Here is a 6,000-nt window from a genome sequence, read left to right on the forward strand (position 1 = left end):
TAGAAATATATGTCTGAGATAGCTCGCTACTTCACTGGATATTAGAGGTACCTGGCAGTCGATCTTATTTTTGATGCACCATGAAGACCATTTCTACATTGTGGGCGTACAGGCGGCCTAGACAGTTGCGTCTCGTTCGCTATGTAGCGTTAGCCCTTGGCATGTTGCATGCATGCGCCAGTCACGCCAGCTCGGTGTTGGAGCGTCCTATCTGACAGGAGGGCGGTCGGGCGGGCGGGAGGGCGGTCTGACGCTGTGTTCACTAGGACCGCCAGTATTTTGCAAGCTTACCACAGCTGCGTGAAGGCTCTCCTTATCACGCCGTCACAGGTAGCAGACTAGGCTGGGAGGTGGAGACATCCATACCAAGTCGTATCACCGGCAGCTGCCAGAAGAGACGTGGTAGCAGTTCAAAGAGTCTGTTAAGAAATACCGTGACACAGTGCGAAGGCTCTCGAAATCGGAGGCTGGCCAACAAGGCGCCTATCAGGCGCAGATAGTCTCGGCGGCTTCTGGGCGTAGCTGCCACTCGGGCGCGCAGTGAATTCTTGATAAACCGTCGCCCTCGGGGGTTGTACTGACCTGGTAAGTAGCAAGGAACCAGCGCGACCTGTAGACGATCTGCTGGCATCAGCAGTTTTTGCGACAGCCGTGGTAACGGAGGGGATGTAGTGTCGCCGTCGTTTTATGTATACTGTAGTGGTGCGGTTGTATGTTTACACTTCTGTCGTCAGCGCTGCAGATGTGGCCCGTTAACGGTTACTCTTCACTGTAAGGGCCTTACCTCGTACATTGTCTACCAATATTGGAGGTTGTAACGGACTGCTTGCATAAGATGAGGAAGAAAGTGGCGCGAGGCTTTCGGCAGCTTCGTGTTGCTGGGGACTGCGAAGGTGTCACCTTCCTCCATGAACTAAAGTTTGCGAGTTTGAGACTGAACAGGAGGCATTGAGTCTCATTTCTGCGAGAAACTCGGCAGCAAGGCAGGCCTGTATGTCGCGAAAAAGAAAACTTTCAATCGGGGTGTTGTGCCGCGTGTCCCACGTGATGTCTAGGAGCGTGATAGTTTAATTCGCTTTACCCGAAGAAACACCCTATATCGAGCTAGTATAGGGGTATGGTAGCATGCTTTTAAGGAAATCGAACTAATGAAATCAAGTCTAAAATCGATTTTAGCGCTTGCGTAACAAAACTGTTTCGATAAAGTCAAAGACAGACAGATGGAAACTGCTGGAGTCCTCCTGGCCCCTTTCTCTTAGCACCGGAAACTCAAGCTTGTTCAGGCGCAGCGGGTTTATTTGTCCCATTTTGTTTATTATGGGCTTGGCGCACGAGTTCGTCTTTGTAAGACGGAACTTAAGCTGGAGAGCGCGGGCAAGCAGAGATAATTATGTGAAGCCTGCAGACCTTTTCGATGCCTTTCACCTCGGTTTTGAGCGGTCGCACAGGGCCTTGTCGCTAGCTGTTCTTCGGTTGGATCACTCCATGGCCTCGAGAAGTCATAGGAACCTCGAAGCGGCACGGCCCTACGTCGATCAGCACCTTTATGAAACCCGGGAACACGACGTATTTTCCTCTGAGTATCGACATATCTTACCGCTTTCAACTCCGGGCAGTCGAGCCACGCTAGGACGAGGCTCTTTACGACCTTGTCTGCCGTCGCCGGAGGACTCCTTAACCGAAACCAAAAGCTTAGCGGTCTGTTCGTGCTATGGCACCATAGCTATAGGCGCCTGCGTACCTCAATGGGTCCATGTGGACAGGACAAAACTGATACTGTGGCGCCCAGCGCAGCTTGGTAGGCAGCATCGGCGGCAGGTAAGTTCGCGGTGGTATTCTTGCGAACAGAACATGGGCGCCATTGCAAGGGACGACATCGTCGTGGTTGCAGCATCGGTGGACAGGTTCGACGTGATTGTCGGTGCCATCATGGCAACCGCCGCCGCTCAGGAGGCGCCGGTGCGTGAAGCTAGAGGCGTCATCGTGGCGGCCCGCTCTAGAGGCGCTGTCGCGTAAGGTGGGCGGCTCCATCGTGGCGGCCGCCGCCACCGGCTCGGGAGGCACCGATGCGTGAGGCGGCCGCCGCCTGGCTCGGGAGGCACTGGTGTGAGGCGAGAGGCGCCATCGTGGCGGCCAGCTCGAGAAGCGCCAGTGCGCGAGGCGGTGGTGCCATCGTGGCGGGCGGCGCCGTTGTGGCGGCCGCCGCCGCCGGCTTGGAAGGCATCGGTGCGTGATGCGAGAGGCGTCATCGTGGCGGCCAGCTCGGTAGGCACTGGTGCGTCGTGAGGCGGGCGGTGCCATCGTGGCGGGCAGAGTCATCGAGCGGGCGGCGCCATCGTGGCGGCCACCGTCGCCAGGCTCAGGTGCGTGAGGCGAGAGGCGCCGTCGTGGCGGCCAGCTCGACAGGCGTCGGTGCGCGTGACGGACGTTACCCGCACGGGAGGCGCCAATGGCTGGCTCGTAATTGCACGCATCATCACGGTGACACTGCTGCCCTCGGCGGCGCCATCGTGGTGGCCACCACCGGCGCGTAGGTAACCAGCGACGTCATGACGGACGGCAACCAACGCGGCGATCGTCGCTGTACTCGTAGCGTTTCCACTGCTTCCACGTAACTTACCTTCCTTCCATTCGAGCAGTCGGGACGCAGAGGTCCGCGATCCACCCGCGCCGCGACCGCAGCAGTAGGAGCGGGCGTGTGCCTCTCGGAGTCCCGCGGACTGGAAGCGCCCGCAGCCACAGGAGCGGGCGTGTGACGTCTCTCGGAGTCCCGCGGACTGGAAGCGCCCGCAGCCACAGGAGCGGGCGTGTGACGTCTCTCGGAGTCCCGCGGACTGGAAGCGCCCGCAGCCACAGGAGCGGGCGTGTGACGTCTCTCGGAGTCCCGCGGACTGGAAGCGCCCGCAGCCACAGGAGCGGGCGTGAGACGTCTCTCGGAGTCCCGCGAACTGGAAGCGCCCGCAGCCACAGGAGCGGGCGTGTGACGTCTCTCGGAATCCCGCGGACTGGAAGCGTCCGCACCGCGACTGTTGCTGCAGTCGCGGTGCTGCAGAGCGGGCGCGGCCTGGAAGCGTCCGCACCGCGACTGCTCTCGCGGGCTGGAAGCGTCTGCACCGCGACTGCAGCAACAGGAGCGGGCGCGGGACAGGAGCGGGCGCCTCTCGCGGACTGGAAGCGTCCGCATCGCGACTGCAGCAACAGTAGTGGGCGTCCCGCGGACCCCGCACCGCGACACCTCGGGCTCCGGCCCGCAGCGTCGCGGCGTCTCGGGGTCACCTTGGTCGACAGCAGAAGAAAGTCGACGGCGCGCGGGGGCCGGGGCCCGGGCGGGACAGGGGAGCCCCGGTCGCGTCGCAGCTAACGACACGAGGTACTCCCAGGTTAATACGACCTGCCCGAGAACCGTCCTTTAGTGTTGAACGCCAATAAAACTAGAATATCATTAAACTGGCTCACCGGATGGTTCGTGACAATCCAAACCTCCTTATCGGCGAAGCGCGGCACCCGGCAGCGGCGCGCGCAGGCTGCCCGCCCCCGCCCCCGCCGCCCGGGCGCCGCCCCCGCCGCCGCCGGCACGATGACCGCACGTTCCCTCTCCGATGCGGAGCGACTTGCGTTACCACTTGTTAACGAAAACTACTGACGCACTTCCTACTTCGATCTCGAAAATGCGAGTTAACGGTAACGATTTTAGCAGCATGGAATGTGAAAATTAATTTAGCAAGAAAAAAAGTGGGTAGAATCGAAAAGCACCGTTCGATGACTTCGATCGCGAGACCGCTAAAAGACTAATATGTAGTAGCGATCTCTGCTATATCTCACTATTTAATCGACCGAGCTTTGGATCGGAAATGTTAAAAACACCATGCTGCAAAAATATACGCAAAAAAAAAATTTGCGGACCATCGGTCAGACGGTCGACGAAACAATGACATGGTGGCGGCGAGTCGCGGGAAGCGAGCAACGGATTGCAGTGAGGGGAAGCGGAACAACGTCACGGCGTGGGGCGGAGCGACTACATAGACGCTAGCGGCATCTATCGGTCACCGATCGCGTTACTCTCTCGATGAACATCTCTGACGTAGAGTACGGAACACATAATATATCGTCCCATACAAAATTTGAATTTCGCGCCTTTTTCTACTGACAAGATTTGCTCGACCATCTATAGTAATTTAGTTGTAAAGTGCATTCCATTTCTTAAGCATAATTATAAGATTTCTGAACACAAAAATATAAACCTATGTCTGACAAGAAATTGTAGAAAATAAATGAGGGCGCCACTCCCTAAGTAACTCTAACATTTTTGACATAAAATGCTTAAACATAGCAACATTTAGTATGGCATTTTTTTAGTTCCATTTTATTTAATTTCTACTATTTTATGTTACACTATTAAGTAGGTATGCTTAGTTCTAGTTACAAACATTATTAAGTATAAAAAGTCATTCCGTTAATATTTCTTAAAAAATAATGAGATCAATAAAAGAGCTAAGAAATGTCGAATAAGTATTTAAAATTACAATTTGGTAGAACGTGAATAGTGGATTGTTTAGATTGTTACTTATTCATTCAGAGAGTAAATAAAGTAATACCAATTTTAAACCGAACGCTTCTCCAATGTATTTACTCTGGCGTCTATTATGCTTTGAAGGAGGGTCATTTAAAATAGATTTCAATCTGAAAATGTTTGTGATTGAATCTGTATTTATATTTATTTTATTGGTATAAATAGATTTCCAAATATCAATATGTATAATAAAATACACGCGAGGGAATCAGGATAAGAACTATTGTAGCTAAAATTTCGAAAAGAAACCAACTTAATATCCTTAAGTTTTAGAGGAAACAAAGCTCGCTTTATGCAGACATCAAATAGGTCAAACATTTATAAATACTTAGGTATTTTTAAATGTTTGACCTAACTTCAGCATCGATCATGTAATTTCAGTGCTACGCCTTTAAATATGAGATTTCACATAGTATCAAATAAAATAACCAATATGACATGTGGCAGTGCAGTTTCGTTAATCTACTTAAAAAATGCAAATTAATTGTATGTTGTATATTTTTAATTTTTTTGTCTCGGATACCAGGTGTTTTAAATCTTCACATTCTTTGGTTCAACACACACAACAATTTATCTTCATTATTTATAAATAACCACAAAATAACTTCGAATTATTTATCTACTTGAAATACGTAGTTTTTTTAGTAATTTCTGATAGAATCTTAAATTGTGGTAGTGTTTAAAACCAAAAACAGTCTGCGGAAAATTCTATACAAGAATGCGTATTTCAAAAAACAGTAGGTACATTATTGTCAACTTCAACGATAAACAGTCATTTCCTGAGTTCCAGCAGTCAAAATTTAAGCATCTGGTGCTCTGTAGCTGGCGATTAAAACAAAAAAATACGATCATGTAAAGAATTTACCACAGACTTATAAGGGATATCAATGAACGGTTAATATTAACCTATTAACCCTGATTAGCATTTATTTTACAGATCTGGATCGTATTCGTAAACTGCTCCAAACGGTCGGCTTCCCAGCGCTCGCAATCTTTTTATGAATTACAGGGTTACCCCTGTATTAGCACTGTCTGTTATCTCTCTTCTTCTCTTCTTTATATTTAAGAGCTGTGCTCTTGTCGGTGGAGCAATCTCCAACTCGTCCGGTCCTCTGCCAACTCCTTAACCTTCTGGTATGACACGACCTGAACCTTTTCTTTTATTTGGTTGAAATAATTCTGTCTGTTATAAATAATATAATTTTGTTTCATGTTTTCATCAATAAATGTGTAGCTTTGCATTTACTGTGCAACATACTATTGTAGATAAGGATACAAAACCCAGCGCCATTACGCGTCGGTATTTTTTTAAACATAAAATCATCCCGATTAGTGGGGTGAGTCTGTCATGACAAGCAAGGTCAGCTCACCACTCGCCAAAGGCACCCGAGGATATCGTTCTACGTATCTATATTTATCATCGAAGATTG

Source organism: Cydia splendana, chromosome 13 (assembly GCF_910591565.1).
Source record: "Cydia splendana chromosome 13, ilCydSple1.2, whole genome shotgun sequence".
NCBI lineage: Eukaryota > Metazoa > Arthropoda > Insecta > Lepidoptera > Tortricidae > Cydia > Cydia splendana.